This window comes from Mobula hypostoma, chromosome 4 (assembly GCF_963921235.1).
Source record: "Mobula hypostoma chromosome 4, sMobHyp1.1, whole genome shotgun sequence".
NCBI classification, from domain to species: domain Eukaryota; kingdom Metazoa; phylum Chordata; class Chondrichthyes; order Myliobatiformes; family Myliobatidae; genus Mobula; species Mobula hypostoma.
In genome coordinates, this window is record NC_086100.1 from 15217721 (window position 1) to 15241046 (window position 23326).

At 44.4% G+C, this 23326-nt stretch overlaps 1 protein-coding gene across 11 annotated transcripts in view; it reads right to left on the bottom strand.

The window, feature by feature from the left end:
- mbnl1 (muscleblind-like splicing regulator 1) overlaps positions 1–23326 on the bottom strand; it is a 331477-nt gene that overhangs the window by 254634 nt on the left and 53517 nt on the right. For 2 of the 11 annotated variants that reach the window (XM_063045330.1, XM_063045325.1), the window contains exon 1: positions 11011–11683. The exons of 3 other annotated variants lie outside the window; for them this stretch is intronic. The gene's annotated coding sequence lies outside the window, so the exon portion shown is untranslated. Of the gene's footprint in view, positions 1–9965; positions 9990–11010; positions 11690–23326 lie in introns of those variants that run through there. 6 more of the 11 variants (XM_063045319.1, XM_063045321.1, XM_063045329.1 and 3 more) reach the window with 5 other exon arrangements.

Genomic DNA, 23326 nt, shown 5'->3' on the forward strand with positions numbered 1-23326 from the left:
TTTACAAGGGGCAAGGCCACCAGAAGGGAGCATCCATCATCGAGGACCACATCATGCTCTCTTCTCACTACTATTACTGGGCAGGGGGTACAGGAGTCTTGGGTCCCACACCACCAGATTTGGGAACAACCATCAATCTCCTGAACCAGCATGAATAACTTCACTCATCTCAACAATGAACTTATTCCACAACCTACAGACTCACTTTCAAGGACTCTACAACTTGTGCTCTCAGTATTTTTTTTGTTTGCACAAGTTGTCTTCTTTGGTACTTTAGTTGTTTGTCAATCTTTGTTTATGTATAGTTTTTCATAAATTCTAGACACAAGCGACGCTGGAAGTCTAGAGCAATATACACAATGTGCTGGAATAGCTGAGTAGGTCAGGGAGCGACTGTGCATGGGAATAAACATTCAACGTTTCGGGTTGAGACCCCTCATCAGTGTCCTCGGCCCAAAACGTTGACTGTTTGTCCCCATCCATAGATGCTGCCTGACCTCAGCTCCTCCAGCACATTGTGTGTGTTTCATAAATTCTGTTGTGTTTCTTTATTTCCCTGTAAATGCCTGCAAGTAAATTTATCTTAAGGTGACATATACGTACTTCAATAATAAATTTACTTTGACTTTTGACTACAACCTTTTAACATACTGCAAGATCAATCTAAGCCCTTCCCTCCTATTAGAGGGAACTTCCCTTAACTTCCTGTTAAAGTTGAACGCGTTCTCACTATTTCAACAAGCTCTGGTTCAGCAGGTGATTACATATGGCCTTCTTGTGTATTTGAAGCTTGTAATCTTCATTCATTTGAACAAAGATGAAGTATAAATAACACCCCTTAATTACTGTGTTTTTTACTCTATTAGTACTTCCTTTCATTAAACAATGAAAACAAGCCTCCAGCTGTAGGTGTCACTACATTTGTTGCTCTTGCTGTAAGACTGGAGGGCCTCCGAGATCTGGATGAATCCTTGCAGTGATTTCAATAATGCCTTATTCCCAGTGTTCAAGCCTCACTGGTAAAGGAGGATTTATTACACTCAGGGTGGTGACAAGTGCAGTATAAATGTGGCTATGTCCTTGCTGCCTTTCCCTTCTGCCTCTGTCAAAAGCAGGCTAATAGAATGGCCTCTTTGTAGCGAGCTCAGGAACTGGCGTCCTGTGGTTACACCATTAAACATGAGATGACTGTCAATCATGCTCACTTGCACAAATATAGTCATTTCGTCGCAACGCCCGCAGCAGGGAGAGCCTATCCTAACCCTTTACCTTGAGTTAGGTCTGAATTTCATCTCCACAGCACATCATTGAAACTTTCCATCTCAGTTTTTTTTTTCTGGGGAGCTGTCTGAAGGAGAGTTTCAGCTTTCTGCCTCTCTCAGTATGAATATTTTTTCCCCCTGATTTTAGCCTGGAACCTCCTGCTCCTAATAAGATGGCCACTGTGTGCATGTATATGGCCTTCTGCTGCAGAAGCCCATCCACTTCTAGGTTTGACACGCTGTGCATTCAGAGATCCTCTCTTGCACATCACAGGTGTAGTACACGCTTGAGTTACCTTTGCCTTCCTGTCAGCTTGAACCAGTCTGGCCATTCTCCTCTGACTTCTCTCATTAACAAGGTATTTCCAGCTACAGAACAGCCACTGAATGGATTTTTTTTGTGGCCTTTTTGCACCATTCTCCGTAAATGCCAGAAACTATTGTGCATGGAAATCCCAGGAGATCAGCAGTTTTTGAGATACTCAAACCACCCCATCTGGCACCAACAATCATTCCACGATCAAAGTCACTGAGATCACATTTCTTCCCCATTCTATTGTTTGGTCTGAACCTTGTGACTGTGTCTAAGGGCTTTCATGAATTGAGTTGCTTCCATGTGATTGGCGGATTTAGATATTTGTGTTAACCAGCAGGTGTACAGGTGTACCTAGTAAAGTGGCCAGTGAGTGTGAATCAAATTCTATTGTCGGTGCCCTGAATGATAAAGGGCATTGTGCCAGTTCTTCACCACCTATCTACTGTGTGTCACAGGTACAGAGGGTGGTGAAAAAGACCTACTTGGATTCGTAGTTCCCTCTGTACTATAACTCGACTGTTCTGCTGTTAAAGCTGATACCTCGGCCATAATAACAAGATGAATGAAGTCCTTTCCAATTTCCTTACTGATATTTGTCTCCTTGTGTTTAACAAAAATAGATCAGCTAATCAATCATCTGATGATTATGTTGTGGTATGTCTGGAGCTCTACATTGTAAAACTGACATGGATGTACAGACCGGGAATAGGACAGTATCCAGTGCATTCACGTCTCAGTGTTTTATTTATACTGACTCTGCATTGGCCCATCCTTCTGCTAATTTCCTCTGGTCCTTTCTCCCTCATGCACTGATCTCATTCTCCCTTAACTGTTGCCACGTTGTTCACCTCAGTTCATCCCCGTGGGAGTGAAATAAAATTAGAAAATGCTCAAAGTGTGCAGCAGGTCGAGCAACATCTGCACAGAGAGAAGCAGTTAATGTTTCAAGCCAAGGAGTCCTCGTCACTTCACAACGCGAACGAGTTTCACTCTCAGGATAAAGAGTTCCTCCTGAATTTGTTGCTGAATTCAATAGTGACTGACTTGTATGAATGACCACTGGCACACAAGTAGACACCACCTCTCCATCTCTGGAAACCCCCTTCTTCACGCTCGTGTGCAATTCGTGTCAATAAGGCTCAGTGTAAAGAGCAGGCCATCCACTTTACCTGCTGTTCACTTTACCCTTCCACAATGCAGTGAGTCAAAAGAGAAAGCAGTTGTGCTGCTGTTAAACAGGGATGTGGTTCATTCTGGTCCCTGTTTTAATGCCAATAGTCTCTTTCACATCCCTCTACCTCTCCTCACCATTCTGTTCCAGAAATAGAGCAGTGCCACTTGCCTCCCCCAGTAGCCCTTCCATTGACCACTCTGCACTTGGGTTTGCAGAATAGATCAGAAACAGAAAGGTTACAGCACGGAATGAGGCCATTCAGCCTGCTGAGTCTGTACTGGCCCAATATGATTGTAGTCCAGATTTGATCCACTCATAAGAGAGTCACAGAGTCTTAGAGGCCTACAGGACAGAAACAGGCCCTTTGGACCACAGTCCATGCTGAACTATTACGCTGCCTAGTCCCATCTCCGAGGCTTCGACACGCTCTTCACAATCCTGACCAGTTCTTTGCCTTGAAGTCCTTGGTGCGCTCCATCTGCCAGGAGAAGCGGGATCTCCCAGTGGCCACCATCTTAATTCCACTTCCCATTCCTTATGTCTATCCATGACCTCCTCTACTGTAAAGATGAAGCCACACTCAGGTTGGAGGAACAACACCTTATGTTCCGTCTGGGTAGACTCCAACCTGATGGAATGAACATTGATTTCTGGAACTTCTGGTTATGGCTTCCCCCACCCCCCACTCCTTCACTATTCCCCATCCCCTTTTCCTTCTCTCACATCTCCTTGCCTGACCATCACCCCCTCTAGTTCCCCTCTTCCCTTTTTTTCTTCCATGGCCTTCTATCCCCACCTATCAGACTCCACTTACTTCATTCCTGTATCTCTTTCACCAATCAACTTCCGAGCTCTTCACTTCACCCCTCCCCCTCCTGGTTTCACCTGTCACCTTGTGTTTCTCCCTCCCCACCCCCACCTTTCAAATCCTCGCTGACGATCAACACTGGTGCGCCTCAGGGGTGTGTGCTTAGCCCACTGCTCTACTCTCTGTATACACATGACTGTGTGGCTAGGCATAGCTCAAATACTATCTACAAATTTGCTGACGATACAACCATTGTTGGTAGAATCTCAGGTGGTGACGAGAGGACATACAGGAGTGAGATATGCCAACTAGTGGAATGGTGCCACAGCAACAACCTGGCACTCAACGTCAGTAAGACGAAAGAGCTGATTGTGGACTTCAGGAAGGGTAAGACGAAGGAGCACATACCAATCCTCATAGAGGGATCAGATGTGGAGAGAGTGAGCAGCTTCAAGTTCCTGGGTGTCAAGATCTCTGAGGATCTAACCTGGTCCCAACATATTGATGTAGTCATGAAGAAGGCAAGATAGTGGCTATACTTTATTAGGAGTTTGAAGCGATTTGGCATGTCAACAAATACACTCAAAAACTTCTATAGCTGTACCATGGAGAGCATTCTGACAGGCTGCATCACTGTCTGATATGGAGGGGCTACTGCACAGGACCGAAAGAAGCTGCAGAAGGTTGCAAATCTAGTCAGCTCCATCTTGGGTACTAGCCTACAAAATATCCAGGACATCTTTAGGGAGTGGTGTCTCAGAAAGGCAGCGTCCATTATCAAGGACCTCCAGCACCCAGGGCATGCCCTTTTCTCACTGTTACCATCGGGTAGGAGATACAGAAGCCTGAAGGCACACACTCAGCGATTCAGGAACAGCTTCTTCCCCTCCACCATCGGATTCTTAAATGGACATTGAACCCTTGGACACTACCTCACTTTTTAAATAATACACAGTATTTCTGTTTTTGCACATTTTATTTTAATAAATTCAATATACGTACTTGATTTACTTGTTTATTTACTATTGTTTTAATTAATTTATTATTTTTTTCTCTCGGCTAGATTATGTATTGCATTGAACTGCTGCTGCTAAGTTAACACATTTCACATCACATGCCGGTGATAATAAACCTGATATCTGATTCTGATCTACTCCTCATCTTTTCCTCTCCAGTCCTGCTGAAGGGTCTCAGTCTGAAACGTGGACTGTACTCTTTTCCATAGATGCTGCCTGGCCTGCTGAGTGCCTCCAGCATTTTGTGTGGGTAAGCTGAACACTGAACTGATTCTACTCCCTGTGGACTCACTTTCAAGGATTCTACAAGTTGTTGTTTATTCTCAGTATTATTTATTTATGAATTATTATTTTACTTTTTTCCTTTTTCTTTGAATTTGTACCATTTGTTGTCTTTTGCACATTGGTTGTTAGTCTGTGCGTAGATTTTCATAAATTGTATTGTGTTTATTTGTATTTACTGTGAATGCCTGCAAGAAAAGGAAACTCATGGCAGTATATGGTGACGTATATGTCCTTACAGGTCACCTTAAGGTTGTTATAGTTGTGGGTGGTAATGGGGACAAGCTCCGACTGCCTATTAAATACTTCCAATGGCGTGTGCCTCAAATAGCCTCTGACAACCAAGTCCAGCTCCTGGCCTTCACGTGTGACTTAGCTTCTAAGCCCAGTAGAATCATTTCTATGGTCAGGAGAAGGGGAAAAGGTTGGCAGCTCATCTAGGAGAAGGAAAACTCTGATCTGAAACCTCTGCTGCTTTGCGTTACAGAACTCATGGGAAAGGCTTCCGGAGTAAACACTGAGGAAGAGTCCAGAATTCGAGTGCTTAAGGCAGTCCCATGTTGGGTTCAACGCTGACTGGCAACTCCTGCGATGCTGCTGCCGCCAAACTGTATCAGTCTCTGTCAACGCCAGTTAGTCCTGACGAAGGGTCTCGGCCTGAAACGTCGACTGCGCCTCTTCCTATAGATGCTGCTTGGCCTGCTGCGTTCACCAGCAACTTTGATGTATGTTGCTTGAATTTCCAGCATCTGCAGAATTCCTGTTGTTCAGTCTCTGTCATTCCTTTAGATTCATCAGGTGCATGGAGAGAGAAGCCTGGTGCACAGGCAGCAGCTTGCTCTCCATATCGTACTGCCTCGGCTTGTGTATCATGTAGACACCCGGGAAGCAACAGGCATGGTCAACTCCGACCAGTGGAGGGCCTCATAAATACTTTAATAATAAATTTAGTTTTAAATTTTAAATCTTACTTTGAAGTTAATCCAACTCCACTACTTCCCCTCATGGTGCATCATCCACCTCAACCACCTGACGTGTTTCAAAAAAGAGATCTTATTATCTTAATTCTATGTCCCCAAGTTTGTGATATCCCCATATTGGGAGCAATCCATTTCCATTACCATCAGACCATAAGACAAAGGAGCAGGAGTCAGCTATTCGGCCCGTTGAGTCTGCTCCGCTATTTTATCATGAGCTCATCCATTCTCCCATTTAGTCCCACTCCCCTGCCTTCTCACCATAACCTTTGATGCCCTGGCTACTCAGATACCTATCAATCTCTGCCTTAAATACACCCAATGACTTGGCCTCCACTGCCGCCCGTGGCAACAAATTCCATAGATTCACCACCCTCTGGCTAAAAAAACTTCTTTGCATCTCTGTTCTGAATGGGCGCCCTTCAATCCTTCAGTTATGTCCTCTTGTATTAGACTCCCTCACCATGGGAAACAACTTTGCCACAACCACTCTGTCCATGCCTTTCAACATTCAAAATGTTTCTATGAGGTCCCCCTCATTCTTCTAAGCTCCACGGAGTACAGTCCAAGAGCAGTCAAATGGTCCTCATATGTTAACCCTCTCATTCCCGGAATTATCCTAGTGAATCTTCTCTGAACCCTCTCCAACGTCAGCACAACCTTTCTTAAATAAGGAGCCCAAAACTGCCCACAGTACTCCAAGTGAGGTCTCACCAGCGCCTTATAGAGCCTCAACATCATATCCCTGCTCCTATACTCTATACTTGATATTTATTTATTTATTGAAATACAGAATGAAGTAGGCCTAGCAACCCTGACTTATCCCTTGCCTGATCACAGGGCGATTTACAATGTTAACCTACCAACCGGTACGTCATTGGACAGTGGAAGGGAACCGGAGCACCCGGAGAAAACCCATGTGTTCATGGGGAGAACGTACGAGCTCCTAACAGGAAGCAGTGTGAATTAACCCAGGATACTGGTGCTGTAAAGTGTTGTTCTGATTCTGATAAAGATGTATGTAACATTAAAAATTTGATCTGTGTGACTCTATGAGGCCTGGACTGAGTCCTTTCATTTAAGTGTCAGGGCAAGGCCAGTAGTTGTTGTCTTGCCCTTCACTGTCATAAGATCATAAGACACTGGAGTAGAATTAGGCCATTCAGCCCATCGAGTGCTTCGCCATTCCATTCCACTGCCCTTTAGAAGGTGGTGATGACACCTTCTTGAACCAATGATTTCCAGCTGGTGAAGGCACTTGTAGAGTGTCAACCATTTTCAATTCAAACTCTCAGCTTGAGGGGTCAGGTCAATTTAAAGCATCCATATTTCTGAAGGTCTGGAGTTACTTATGGGTCATATTGGGTAATGACAGCTGACTACATCCATATGGAAGGCAAAGAGACGTTTTTTAATATCACTCTGCCAATTGCAGTCATCACTACTGACCCTTGTTTTTGATGCCAAATATACTTAATGAATAAAACAACATAATCGCCCAGATGTCACAGCGGGGTATGATTGTGCAGCCGTGAATCATTCAACGAAGCCTCTGGATTACCAGACCATCATCAGATCCCAGTGTGGGATTTGAACCCACAGCCACGTACAGTACACAACAGATCTGAGGCGATGACTAATCATATCTAATGGTGACTTTAGCAGGACAGGCATGTGCCTACCGGCTGCTCTTAGTGTGCGCGCGCACGTGTGTGTCTGTCTGTCTGTCTGTCTACGTGTACATGGGAAGAAGTATAGTCCAGTTAGATGCTGTATTTCTCTGTTATATCATTTAAACAGGGAAGAGAGGAGACTGGCCAGTCACTGACCGTCTGCCGATCTCACTGGGAACAACATCCCACCCGTAGGGTCACCTGAACCAGGTGTGGTACAGGAAGAGATCTCGGAACAAGCAGTGGTACAGACAAATGAAAGAGACTGCAAGGCTGTTAACAAACGGTCTGATCCATCTTATCATTGACAGGATCCCTGGAGACACACACAGCATTACCCAGCAACACAACCAAAATTCGCTCAACTCACACTTGGCTGAAGTTAACCACAATTTGTACCACTGACAAAATACAGGTGTATGGTAAGTTTTACGATTCCACAGTCAAAACCATCGCTCTGAGATTTCACATCAGCCCCCTGCCTTAAGCAAAACGCAATCTATCCCACACACCAGACAAGTCTTGGAAGGTTTTGAACCAGACACGATTCAGAAATAATTTGATGTTGATGTTGTCAAAAGCCTGATCAGAATTAAGGAGTATAAATACAATCGTCTGTACTGCTGCAACTTGTTGCTATGTATTGGCTGGTAACAGTGTGAGATTGGCTTCTCTAATCCAAGGTTGATAATTCCTGGTATGAAATTTCTAGCGAAATCAGCTTGCCTATTTTGATATATATATATATAGGATTCATTTTTCCAGGCCATGCTTCATCTCTTTATTAACAGGCCCAAATATTTCTTTGCAAAGCCCCAGATGCTTGATTTGTTTTGAGGTGGATTTTATTATTATTTCTGGTTTGAAGAGGGATGTAGGAACTCTCACAGTTAATTGACTGCTCAGGAAGCAGGAGCGTGCCGACTCTAACCCAAACGAGGCCCTGATTATTTCTTTTCTTTCAAAAGAGGGTGAAAGATGTGCCAGCACATGGGTTGGGCCTACTCTCGCGTGGCGAATACAGTTCGAGTAACATTGAACAGGGTGGGGGGGGCTTGATAAATCAGAGCGAGCATCCATAACGGTAGGGTGCGGTTACTCGCGAGGCAAGGACCGAAGGCCAGTCATCCAGAGTCTTACCACCTTACAGCCCCTTCTTCACTATGTTTCAGTCACACTTTTCCACATCTCTCTGCCTTGCAGTGCTGAATCAAAGCCATTGGAAAAGGTTCAAACATCTGGCTTATTTTAAGCACCTCCTCCTGCCTCACACCGCCCCCCCGTCCCCACCCCACCCTACCCTGTCTCAATATTGTTAGGGCCTTTCATTTTTTTCATTTCCCGCCAACCCCCTTTCAAGTTCGTTTCCACGCCTGAAATGGTTGCCAGTGGGGACCAGAAACCACAAGCCTCATCCTAAACACCCCACTCTTCTTGTCCTTGTCTTCACCCCCACCCTCCTCAACCCCACCGCTGGTCCTTTGCGGCCCGGTCCTCGGCGTTCAGAAGATTAGCAGTGAACTGGGGCAAGGCCCTGAGGAGGATTGACTGGGCAGGCCTAGAATCTGAGCAGCAGCGTCAGCCGCCCCATATGTTAGCTCACGGCATAATTTCCAGTCTCACTGTCCTCACCTTGGCAAACCTCCCCACTTTACGAAAAGGCAAAAGAAATCAAGCATACACATGGAAAAACAAACTCTCTTTTAAACGCGTGTTATGGCCGTGACTCTTGAATTATACAGTGGCTGTACTCGTGAAAGAACCATCAAATAAAGTAGGAGGCACCAGAGAGGCCTGTGACAGAAAAATATAACACTTTCTGTTCTAGCCGGTACAGAATGACGCACTGCAAATAGTGGAGAATGTGCTTGAGAGAAAGACTGCGAGAGAATGAGCGAGAGACTGAGCAGGAAAGAGAACGAGCGAAAGAGAGAGAGAGAAAAGAAGAGAGAGACTGACAGAATAAGCAAGAAAGAGGGAGCAAGGAAGAGAGAATGAGTGAGAAAGAAAGAGAGGACAGAAGGGAGAGAGAGAGTAAACACCTTCCCTCCCACCAGCTCCCCCTCCCCACACCTTCCTCCGAGAGGACGTCTTCCCCTCTGTAAACTTGGCAATATCGCCACAGCATTGAAATACAGCACTGGCCATATAAGGAAGAACAGCAAAACATGTCACACATCACTTGGAGGTGGAAGGCAGAGAGTTAACCTCTCGGTGCACACAACTGGCTCCACATGCGATGTATTCTGCCATCGGGTCGCGCATATTAAATCAAATACCTCACGCACCCCGTCTTGCTCCCCTCAACCCAACCTCTGTGAGGGAGCAACACTCGGCTACCTGGCACAGCACTGGCACCACATTGCCATTCATTTACCTCAGCTGAGGGGGGGGTGGGGGGGGAGGCTGGTAGGAGGTGGTGGGGGAGGAGTGTGGGGGTTGTTATTTTTTGCCCACCTGTTTTGCTTGTCTTTTGTAATAGAGGAGCGTTGTCGAGTTATGGCGTGCTGCAGAGCGCCGGCAGGACGGAGCTACTCTGAGGCAAGAAAATGTCTGCACCTCCCACCTTCTGACCCTCCCTCCCACCCAGAGATGGCGTTCGATATGGAACCACACACCGCAGTGACCCAGAACGCAGATCTGCGCTCCCCCCCACCCCCCCCCCGCCTGGCACCCTCACCCTATCCCCTGCCACCACTACCCACCCCCCATGTCACTGTCAACCCTCCTCCGAAATCTGATCTCGCTCCCCAGCACCCCGTCTGCTGTCCCGCCTGCCCTAACTGGGACTCATGGCGGGCTCCCTTGATCTGACACGAGGTTGGGGCGTGGGGGGAAGGGCGGCAAGGTGGAAGTGCCTTGAGACGCCACTGTTCGGATCCCGTGTGAAGCCGAGGAACCCTCTAAGGTAGACATCAAAAAGTCATCCCCTCCCCACATGCGTCCCTCTCGGGGGGGGTGTGGGGGAGGGGTCTGGGGTCAAGTGGGTAAATGGAGGCAAACCCCCACCGGCACTGTCATCTTTAAAAGAAGAAATAGTCTGCTCAGTTTCACGATGCTGCTTATGGGAGCTTCTTGTGCACTAGTTATCTCCCAACCACCTCACTGATCCTGGCTGCCCTACATTACTACTGTTTGGAGTAAAAATGTGCTCCCTTGCTTGGGAGGCACGTTGAGACCCCGCTCGGTGCTACAGAAACACGTCCCCCCCCCCCACACCCTTTCCGAACCCCAGTTCCCTCCCTCCTTCCCCTTGCCTGATCTGACAAACCAGCCTGGGCTTGCTCTAACTTCCTCTCCGTGTCTGACCTGGGTTCTAAATCAACCATGTTCTCCTGATCTCCTCACACCAGCACCCCCACCCCCCCACACACACTCACACATACACACGCGTGCACTCAGACACACCACATACAACACACATACACACACACACACACACACACACACACACACACACACACACACACACACATACACACAGAGGGAATCAAGAACTTACCTCATATTCCTGTTTCCCCTGATTCACTTGAATAGAGGAACAAGCACTCAAGGCATTCTGGGATTCATCTTCAGATATTTTTTTTCCCGTCCCTCTTTCTTAAGAAACCAAAAATTGCAGTCTATCTCCTCTTTCCCTTGTTAGTGGAGCATGATGGCTAGCAAGTCCTCCTGAGGTGTGGCTGGAGCGCTGCTCCCTCTGCTTGTGTGGTTCTGACTGCCTGCAATGCTCCTCCCTCAACAGAACTGCAAAAACTCGACCAGGAAGCGTGCTGGGCTATACCTCCTAGTCTGCCAGCATGAAGAGGAAAACACTTGGGAACCTTCTCGACGTTTCTCTCTCTCTCTCTATTTTTAAATGCAGCAGGCTCGTCTGTCTGTCTGTCTCCCTGTTTCTCCTCTCTCTCGTCTCTCCTTCCCTTTCTCTCTCTCTCAGACACTTACATACGCTCACGTTTGTACACACCCACCCACTCACACATGCATTCACACTCACACACACACACACACACATACACAGACACACACTGACACACATACACACACACACACACACACAGACACACACACACACACACACACACACACACAAGCCCAGGAATGGGCTGTGATCTTAAGCAAAAGTCAAGAATCCACTGAGAGGGGGAAGAAAAATTAAACGCGAAGAATGCAGAGAGGAAGTTATCTCCGACCATGATCAACCTCCTCTCTCTCTCTCCCCCTTGCAATGGGCTGTTATTGGTAGCTTCCATCTGATATGGAAAGCATACAATAACCTCTGAACTGAACTGCCACAAGTGAGATACAAGCAAGCTGTTGTCAGGTTGTGGGACCAGATTGCTGGAGATGAGTTGTAAATGGGAGGTGGTCAAGGGGAGGTGGGGGCAGTGGGAAGGCAGTGGATTTTTATCCGAGCTCTCGCTTGGCATCAGTACAAGCACACAGCAACTGGAGAAGTCTGGGAGGCTGCATTTAAATTTCAGGCCGCTCGTATATTTCCAAGTTACACGGTTAACTCTTCGATGTCCAAGACTCAATGGCACTGTTTTCTGCTGAATTCAAGCAGCCAGAGGAAGTTGGTTCAATTAATGCTGCTAATTCTACATCCTGCACATGAACGTGAATGCAATGCAAACAGAGGAAAGGGGAGCAGGACTAAGCCCAGGGCCCCTTATTCCTGTCCACCATTCAATAAGGTCGCTGGTGCATCAAAGCCACTTTCCTGCCCGAGATTCCCTGAACAAAAATCCATTTAACACTCAATAATGACTCAATAATGAACATTTTAATTATCTCTTCTGCAAGAAAATGAAGCTCGGGGTAGTACTTTCATAATAAATTTACTTTGAACTTTCCACTCCTCTCCTCCAGCTCCTGCCCCAGTAACTGACGGGTTTGAGCTTCCAAAGATCCTGTCATAGCCTTGATATATCTTTGAGACATCACTTCAAAGAGATGGACTTATGTGTATAAGATTCCACCCCCCTCCACACACACACACACACACACAGCAAATAACCCTATTTTCCCTTACATTTTGAAGTGATACCATGTTTTTTTTGTATCTAAGTGAGGGAGGACGTAATACCTATAATACTTGGAATATTTTTCACTTGTGGTCGTCGCTTTACAGGAAGATGTGAAAGTTTTAGAGAGGGCGCAGAGGGCATTTATCAGGACGCTGCCTGGGACTAGAGAACATGTCTTCCGTGGATATGTTGAGCGAGCTAGAACTCCTCTCTTTGTAGGGAATAAGGATGAGAGGTAACTTGATGGAGATGTACAAGATGATAAGAGACATGGATAGGGAGAACAGTCAGAGACTTTTTTCAGATTCGGATTCACAGTCACATTAGTTTTAAGAATAACATGTATATTGAAACAAAGAGTGAAATATATCGTTGGCGTTACCAACCAACACAAACTAATCATGTGCTGTCGGCAGCCCAGAAGTGTCACCCCACATTCTGGCGCCAACGCAGCATTTCCCAGGGCGGAAGTGGGTAACAACAAGGGGTGTAACTTTAAGGTGTTTGGAGGAAAGTATTGAGGGATGCTGTCAGGAGTGAGGTTTTTACACAGGGAGCGGTGGGTACATGGAATATGTTATGATTTGTAAACACTAAATTAATTCAAAGGAAACGGAGTCTGAAAATATGGGCATAACTTTGTTTAAGCGAGGTGCACATGTAGTACGTAGTAGCCTGATGAAGTAAGCAAATAACGTATTTTTACATATAACCCCTTAATTAATTATTTAAATGAACAAAAATAATAAAACAATTTATCTACATAATTACTCAAGTATTATCGAAATACTAAATACACAACATAATATACTGCCAGGGTGGTGGTAGAGACAGAGACATTAGGGACATTTTAGAGACTCTTGGAGAGGCACATGGATGAAAGCAAAATGAAGGACGATATAGGACAGAAATGTTAGAATGATCTTGGAGCAGGTTAAAGTGTCGGCATAATATTGTGGGCTGAAAGGCCTGTTCTGTTCTATGTTCTATTTTCATCTCAATGCTGATATTTCTGGCAGTGGTGTGCTCTTTCCACTCTGCAATGATGGACACAGTTACACAGTACACAGTGTAGACAGGACACAGTACACAGAGTGCACAATTCCTAATTAACTATTATACCTGCAAACTAGAACATAGAACATAAAACAGGACCTCCTTCCCACAATGTTGTGCTGAACGAATGAAGCTAATCAGAAGTGATTAAACTATTCCTTGCTACCTGCACGTGGCCCGGTCCATATAACCATGTGTCTAAGGGCCTCTTAAATGCCTCTATCATGTCCTGCCTCCACCACCACCATTCTAGACACCCACCATTTCCTGTATAAAACAAAACTTGTGCTGCATTTTTCCTTTACACATTCCCCCTCTCAGCTTAAATGTATGTCCTCTAGTCATAGAGTCAGAAAGCATAGAAATAACTGGTTGAAATGTCCAGTTCAACCCTGTGAAAAAAGATACCAGCTGTCTATCTATACCTCTCACAATTTCATTGCTTTCTCTGAACCTCCCCTGACAGCTCATGCCCCCTAATCCAGGCAGCATCCTGGCAAACTTCTTCCTCCAAATCAACAGCCTCCACATTCCTTCTATTCTGTTCTAATGAAGAGTCTCAGCCTGAAACTTTTCCCTGAAGGGAAATCCCCATCACCCAGGATATGCTCTTTTCTCGTTGTTGCTATCAGGAAGAACATACAGGAGTCTCAGGACTCACACCACCTGGTTCAGGAACAGTTATTACTCCTCAGCATCAGGCTCTTGAACCAGAGGGGATAACTTCACTCAGTTTCACTTGTCCCATCACTGAAATGTTCCCACAACCTATGGACTCAACTTCAAGGACTCTTCATCTCAGGTTCTCGATATATATTGCTTATATATTTATTATTATTATTATTATTTCCTCTTTTTGTTTACAAAGTTTGTTGTCTTCTGCACTCTAGTTGAACACTAGTTGGTGCAGTCTATCAGTGATTCTGTTACGGGTATTATTTTATAGATTTATTGAGTATGCCCGCAAGAAAATGAATCTCAGGGTTGTATATGGTGACATACAGTACATGTACTTTGAGAATAAATTTACTTTGGAGATTGAAATGTCAACTGTTTATCTCTCGCCATGTATGTGGCCAAACCTGCTGAGATCCTCCAGCATCATGCACGTGTTACTCTAGATTTCCAGCATCTGTAGAATCTCATGTGTTTATGACTTCTAAAAACAGCGAATATCAGGCTGAACACTCGAAAAAAGATTCAGATTCATTTATTTATCACATGTACATCGAAACATACAGTGAGATAAATCATTTGCACTAACAACCAACACAAGCAAAGTGATGCTGGGGGCAGCCTGCAAGGTGTTGTTTATGTATTTTTTTAAAATAAAATTTTATTGAATTTCATGTACTTTGATAACAAATTTATCTTGAACTTTGAACCTTATTTGACATATTCAACACCGAAAACCAAACGGGAGCATATCCCTCTAAATTTTCCCATTCATATAGCTGTCCAATCACCTTTTAAACATTGTAGAGTCTAAGAGTAATATACTCCTCATTGCCTCTGTAAAGCAGCCTTCATAAAGAGCCCACCTACCCTGGCGGCAGTGTGGAGATACGTCTCTACCAAAGGAGGTGTAAGGTGCCTCTTCCTTCTGCTAGCCTACAGGTCTCCCTCGGGCAAGGTGTAGGACCTACTTGGCCCCTGATCACGGACACGTGATGCCATGGAAGCAGGTGGTGGATGGTTGTATGGGCAGTTACTCCATATCACATGTCTAGGTTTTGCGACCAATGACGTCAGGCAATCTCTGAATAGTATTGGTAATGGATGGGGTCACCTATCTTGCCAAGAAACCGTCAATGGCAAATCACTTTTGCAGAAAAATTTGAAAGAACAATCATAGTCATCTGGAAGACCATAAATGCTCATGTCATACATCATGGCACATAATGATGATGACCCATCCTGGATATGCTCTCTTCATGTTGAGGCTTTGTAAGGCCTTGGTCAGACCACATGACCACAGTAACTGTATCAAGAGAGCTTTGGGCTTCTTATCTAATAAAAAGACGTGCTGGTATTGGTGAGGGTTTAGAAGAGTTTCAAGAGAATGATCCTTGAGGTGAAAGGTTTAAAGTTTGAGGAGCATTTGATGGCTCAGGGACTGTACTTACTGGATTGATAAGAATGAGGGGGGATCTTATTGAAACCTATTGAATATTGAAAAGCTGGATAGAATGGATGTGGAGAGGATATTTCCTATAGTAGCAGGGTCTAGGACCAGAGGGCACAGCCCCAAAATACAAGGATGCTCCTTTTAGAACAGATTTGAGGAGGAATTTCATTAGTCAGAGAGTGGTGAATCTGTGGAATTCATCGCCACTTATGGCTGTGGAGTCCAAGTGATTGGGTGTACTTAAAGTTGAAGTTGATAGGTTCTTGATCTGTAAGAAGGCAGGACAATTAGGTTGAGAGGGATAATAAATCAGCCATGATGGAATGGTGGAGCTGACTTGATGGGCCAAATGGCCTAATTCTGCTCCTATGTCTTATGGTCTTCTACTCCTCCCACTGGGCAGAAGACACAAAAGTCTGAAAGCATGTTCATCAGGATCAAAGACAGCTTCTATTCCACCCTTATCAGCCTTTTGAACAGACCTCTTGTATGGCAAGATGGACTCTTGTCCTCACAATCTACCTCACTATGATTTGCCCTTTATTGTTCACTCTTCTGCAGCTTTTACACTTCATTCTGCAGTATTATTGTTTCACCTTACGCTCACTCAATACACCGAGTAATGATCTGATCTGTGTGAACAGTATGCAAGACAAGCTTTTCACATGTGACATAATAAACCAAAGACAATAAAAAAAATCAATATGACTATAGCAACAATCGAACTGCCAAACCAGGAAAACGGTACTGCAATACTTCGTAGAGAGTGAAGATTTATGACAAGGCACAGAAGAAGTTGTGGTCAATCACTGCAACCAAGGATGACCTCAGCTGTGACAATTACTCGTGCCACTGGGCCCTGACTTCCAGAACTGCCCCAGTGCAACAGCTTTTCTACTTTAAACGTTCTCCCGCAGAGGTTTGCTGTTATTGTCGGGTACAGCTGATAACCAATGAATCATGCTCAGTTAATTTACAATTTGCTGATCCAAGGGGACGGCAGAGTGGGGAGGACTGGGGAAGGAATCTGAAAGCTGACCACCCAGGTTCCCGAAGGCACGGCTGTCTTTTGGTAGTTCGTGAGGAATCATGGACTCTGGACTGTGGTCATAGCTGAAGGGAGGAGGCCACTGGAAGATTTGCAAGTCGGCTACTTGCCAAATTCCTCACCCCTGAGCAAGACTGGAGTGTGGTCAATGATGCAAGATCGCTGAACCAGACTTGATATGACAGAACAGACCAAAGGAGCTGCTTCTGACAAATCCATCTAGTACCATGATTACCTGCACACCCTTTCCCTTCGACCCGCAACACCTGGGGGTTGAGTTTTAAACATCTCCTTTAAATGAAAGGGAAGCTTGTTCAGCCAAATCCATTGGTGTGTGATTCTTGGTGAGTCACCCATGGAAGGCACAGGATTGTGCTTGCCGGCTTATGTGCTGCCTCAGCCCTGGGTTGTCAGGGAAATAGGGTCAGGGAGTGTAGAAGTTCTCAGGAAAAAAAACTCCCCCATGTTGGATTGGCTCCAAGATGGTGGGCGTGTCACGTATAGTGGCTTGTTGCATATTCTGCAGAGTGAGCCAGCCAACATTAGTAAGGAAACATTACCTTCCTCGTGTACCCAGAGTTTCTTTTAGGACTAAAGCTGCAGTTTGATTGCTTCTGCCACTGATCAAGGAAGCTGCTAATATCAGTTTCTCCTTGGCCAATAAAACAGACAAGTAACTGACAGCTACTTTGTTTCTATGTGTAGAAAATAACCCCTTCAGGTTTTGGAAGTCACATCCAAGAGTCATGGAGTCATAGAGCACTACAGCACAGAAACAGGACCTTCAAATCGTCTAGGCTGAATGGTCTAATTCTAATTCTATGTCTTATGGTTTTATAGTTTTATGTTACAATAGAACCCACATCAGCCCTTTCTGCTGGCAGCTCTTTCCACACTTGCTGGTTCACATTCATCTTCACATTTCACCTTGCTGGTTAAAGCCTACTGTGCCACTCAATGCCAGCTTTTAAAAGTCAGCTCTCAAGTTGTCCACTCCCCACTCTTTTTAACCTTTATGCTTTGGACTTTCACCTTCAGCTCCTCCAAACATGTACGAAATTCTCACTCTGCAACCTCCTCAGTTACTGCCTTCCATTTCTATTCAGGCAGTGGGGTCTAGAGGTATTGGGACCAAGTGACAGAATCTAGGACCAGAGGTCACAGTCTCAGAATACAAGGACATTCCTTTAGAACACAGATGAGGAGAAATTTATTTAGTCAGAGGGTGGCGAATCTATGGAATTCATTGCCATTGATGGCTGTGTACCCAAATTATTGGGTGTATTTAAAGCGAAGGTAGATAAGGTTCTTAATTAGTAAGGGCATCAAAGGGAAGGAGGTTGAGTGTGATAATAAATCACCCATGGCAGAGCTGTCTCAGTGGGCCACATGGCCTAATTCTGCTCCTATGTCTTATGGTCTGACAGTCTTATCTTCAGGAGACGGTACCTCAGACGATGGCATCTATCATTAAAGACCCTCACCATCTGAAACCTGTGTTCTTTGCATTACAAGCATTTGAGAGGAGGTACAGAAGCCTGAAGACCCACACTCAATGTTTTAAGAATAGTTTCTTCCCCTGTGCCTTCGGATTTCTGAATGGTGCGCGAGCTTGTCCTTTGCACCAGATATTGATTTTTGTTACTTATTTTCAGTTCACTGTTACATTGCACTGTTGCCACTGAGCTGAACAGCCTAATTCTTCCTCTGTGTCTTACGGCTAATGGCCTTTACTAATTTTCAGGTTTTGATGACTTCGGTCTGGACTTGGCCGACCGAACACGTAGCACAGAAACAGGCTCTTTGGCCAGTCTAGTACACATCAAATTGTTACTCTGCCTAGTTCCATCGACCCACACATGGAGCATAGGACATTAAAGGGATATAAGTATATATATGTTTCTTTTCTATATATTTATATAAACTTCTCTTAAATGCTGCAATCAAACCCACATCCACCACTTCTGCTGGCAACCTGTTCCACACTGTGAGTGAAGGAATTCCCCCTCATGTTCCCTTCAAACATTTCACCTTTCACCCATGGCCTCTTAATTCTTGTCTCACCCAACAATAATGGAAAAAGCCTGTTTGCATTTACCCTATTTATCTCCATCTTCATTTTATATATTTTACCTCTATCAAATCTCCCCTCATTCTCCTACGCTAGAAGGAATAAAGTCCTAACTGTTCAACCTTTCCCTATAACTCAGATCCTTAAGTCTCAGCAACATCTTTGTAGATTTTCTTTGCGCTCTTTCAAGCTTATTGATAATTTTCCTGTAGGTAGGTGACCAGAACTGCTACAATACTTCAAATTAGGCATCACCAATTTCAACAGACCAACCCGCTAGAGGTTTGACTGCCTGACAGAAGGAAACAAAATGGAATGCTTGATTATAATCTACCATTTGCATTCTGGAGACTAAGGGTCGGATAATGGGGCCGTGGTTGGCTGCCAAAGAACTGGTCTTCTTGACTGCCCCTAGCCTTGGCCAAGTATAGTCACATATTAAACAGAAGAGACGATGCATGTCTTGGTTTACAAGTGTGCATTATGATAAATATTTTCATCTTCTACATCAACCTCAGAAAATAAGTTTATTATTAAAAGACAGTCCAATTATTACTAATGATGGGTTTACTGATCTGGGTTATGTTTAATCTGCACTGTCGCAATCAATGGTCGTATTAACATTCCTCTGTTGTCTGAGGTTGTGCCACTTTATAAAACATAACTACTACCTAGGTTTGCATCAAATTTGATTTCAAATTGGATGAGCTGAAGGGAAAGGCATGTACTATTCCCACAGTGAAACAATGTGTGAGAAGACTTGATACCAAAAGCAAGCTCCTTGAAGAATCGGAATCAGATTTAGTTTCATTGACCTATATCGTGAAATTTGTTCTTATGTGGCACTTAAGAACGGTAAGTTACAGCAAAAAATATATATGTTTAAAAAATTAAATTAAATACAGAGTGCATGAAGAGAGAAAAACAGTAGTGAGGCAGTGTTCATGGGTTTAATGTCCATTTAGAAACCTGATGACAGAGGGAAAGAAGCTATTACTGAATTGTTGAGTGGATGAGACAAATTTTAGTTTCTTCTTCAGCCCTCACCTGGCTTCAAACTCATTTTAACTACAGAGAAAAGCCATCAAATCCTAAAGATCAACACCCATCTCTCACATCATTGGTTTGTTCATACACTCAGTGACAACTTGAATAGGTACACCTGTACACCAGCTCGCTAATACAAATATTTAATCAGCCAATCATGAGGCAGCAATTCAATCCATAAAAGCACACAGACAGTCAAGAGATTCATTTGTTGTTCAGACCAAACATCAGAATGGGGAAGAAATGTGATCAAAATGACTTTGACTGTGGAATGATTGTTGGTGCCAGACAGGGTATTTGGAGTATTTCAGAAATTGCTGATCTCCTGGGATTTTCACACACAACAGTCCCTAGAGATTACAGGGAATGATGTGAATAGCAGAAACAACATGCAGTGAGTGGCAGTTCTCTGGGTGAAAAATCTTTGTTAATGAGAAAGGTCAGAGGAGAATGGCCAGTCTGGTTCAAGCTGACAGGAAGGTTCTCATTGAAACCTATTGAATATTGAAAGGCCCAGATACAGTGGATGTGGAAAAGTTGTTTCCTATAATGGGGATGTCTAAGACAGGGCACGGGCTCAGAATAGAGGAGCATCCATTTAGAATAGACATAAGGAGGAATTTCTTTGGCCATATGGTGGTGAATCTGTGGAATTTGTTACTACAGGCAGCTGTGGAGGCCAGGTCATTGTATTTAGTGGAGGTTGATAGGTTCTTGTTAGGTCAGGGCATGAAATGTTCTGGGGAGAAGGCAGGAGAATGTGGTTGAGAGGGGAACGGATCAGCCATCATGAAATGGTGGGGTAACTCAGTGGGTTGAATGGCCTAATTCTTCTCCTATCTCTTATGGTCTTATGATCTAGCACGCAAGAAGAAACCTCTTGGCAGAGAAGTCATTAGAAAGTTGGTTTGAAATGCCATGATAATGCTAGTGAACATTAATGTATATCTTCACCACAGGCATGAGATTTAAATCAAGGTGTACGAGATTTACAGACATACAGGGTAAAGTGTGAGGGCGGTATGACAGTGTAATTGGCAGCACAATGCCATTGCAGTACCAGCGATCCATGTTCAATTCCGTCACTGTCTGCCAGGAGTTTGTTCCCTCTCTCCGTGACTGGGTAGGTTTCCTCATGGTTCTCCAGCTTCCTCCCACATTCCTAAGACGTATGGGTTAACAGGTTAATTGGTCACGTGGGTGTAATTGGGTGTTGCCGGGATGGTTCACCAAGACACTAACTGGTTTAAGGGGAAACAAAGTAAAAGTATATCGATTACTGGGGTTAACCTGGTAATCTGGTTTAAGTTAGTGAATGTGGCCAACAAAGTTCAATTGGAATGACTCTTGCCTCTACCCAGTAGAATAGGACATAACCTTCAATCATGTGAAGTTTGAGTGAACTAGCGCTTTTCCCTCTGTAGTGAAGAAGGGTGAGACGTGACTTGATAGAGGCGTACAAGATGGGTGCTGTGGTAGTGTTACAGTTAACGCGACGCAATTAAAGCTTGGGGCTTTGGAGATCGGAGTTCAATTCCGGCTCTGTCTGTAATAAGTTTGTCCGCCCTCCCCATGAGTGCATGGGTTTCCTTTCGGAACTCCAGTGTCCTCCCATGTTCCAAAGGTGAAAGACACATGGATGAGAGAAAAATGAAGAGCTATGTGAGAAGAAAGCATTAAATTGATTGTAGAGTAGCTTCATATTGGTTGGCACAACACCATGGGCTGTACCGTTCTATGTTTGATGTTGACGAATTCAGATCATGCTTTAACTCAGTGCAGAGCGGAGCAATGCTTGAGTTTAATCACGTGCAACCACTTGGTTCTGCCCTCGCATGTTTGCTGAAAACATGCGGCAGCAAGCCGGTCAAGGGAGCTTGGAGCAGGAGACAGAGACTGAAAACATTGTCCTTGGCCCAGCGAGGAGTCAGGCCAGTGTCACTTCACCTCTAGTTTGTGCACTTGCCTTCCAGATAGCATGCGCGGTGGCAGAACGTTGACCCTTCACCCCAGGAATCCCGAGCTGAATCTGGCAGCAAAGGGTTGATGAATGTCTCCTCTGTCTGTTAACTCCTTGGATCCTAATTAAAATTTGTTTCAGTATTTCCCATTAAGCCGGGACCCACTGGTGAAAAACCATGCCCCGATTTGACACTAATTAGCGCACGGCTGCCAGTCTTGCTTTGGAGAGGCCGCGTGAATGGAGAATGGGAGAGTGGTGGGGGTGGTGGAGTAAGGTGGACAGTGTCTAAAAAAATACTCATTCCCCTTGGAAGTTTTCATGTTTTATTGTTTTACAACATGGAATCACACTGGATTTAATTTGGTTTTTTTGACACCGATCAACAGAAAATATTCTTTCATGTCTAAGTGAAAACAAATTTATACAAATTGGTCTAAATTTACACAATAATTTAACACAAAATAATTGATTGCATAATTACTCAACTTCTTCAAGTCAGTATTTAGTAGATGCACCTTTGGCACCAATACAGCTTTGAATCTGTGTGGATAAGTCTGTATCAGCTTTGCACATCTGGACACTGCAATTTTTCCTCATTCTTCTTTACAAAACTGCTCAAGCTCTATCAGATTACATGGGGATCGTGAGTGAACAACCCTTTTCAAGTCCAGCCACAAATTCTCGATTGGATTGAGGTCTGGTCTCTGATTTGGCCACTCCAGGACATTAACTTTGCTGTTTTTAAGCCATTCCTATGTAGATTGGTTTTATGCCTGGGGTCATTGTCTTGCTGGAATGACATAGTGCTCTTGTAGGCTGCATCAGGTTTTCCTCCAGGATTCTCCTGTAATTTGCTGCATTCATCTTACCCTCTACCTTCACAAGACTTTCAGGGCCTGCTGCAGTGAAACATCCCCACAGCATGATGCAGCCACTACCACGCTTCACAGTAGGGATGGTGTGTTTTTGATGATATGCGGTGTTTGGCTTATGCCAAACATAGTGTTTAGACTGATGGCCAAGAAGCTCAATTTTGGTTTTATCCAACCATAGAACCGTTGTTGTATCTGCAGTCTCTCCCATTTTAGCTACTGAAGCTTGCAACTTCTCCAGTGCTGTCATAGGTCTCTTTGTGGTCTCTCTCACTAGTTCCCTTCTTGCATGGTCCCTCAGTTTTTGAGGATGGTCTGCTCTAGGCAGATTTACAGCTGAGCCATATTCTTTACATTTCTTGATGATTGACTTAACTATACTCCAAGGGAGATTCAGTGACTTGGAAATTTTCTTATATCCATCTTCTGACTTGTGCTTTTCAATATCCTTTTTGCGGAGTTACTTAGAGTGTTCTTTTGTCTTCGTGGTGTAGTTTTTGCACTGACTCACCAGCAGCTGGACCTTCCAGATACAGGTGTATTTTTATGACAATCAATTGAAATACCTTGACTGTACACAGATCTCCAAAAACAGATCTCCAT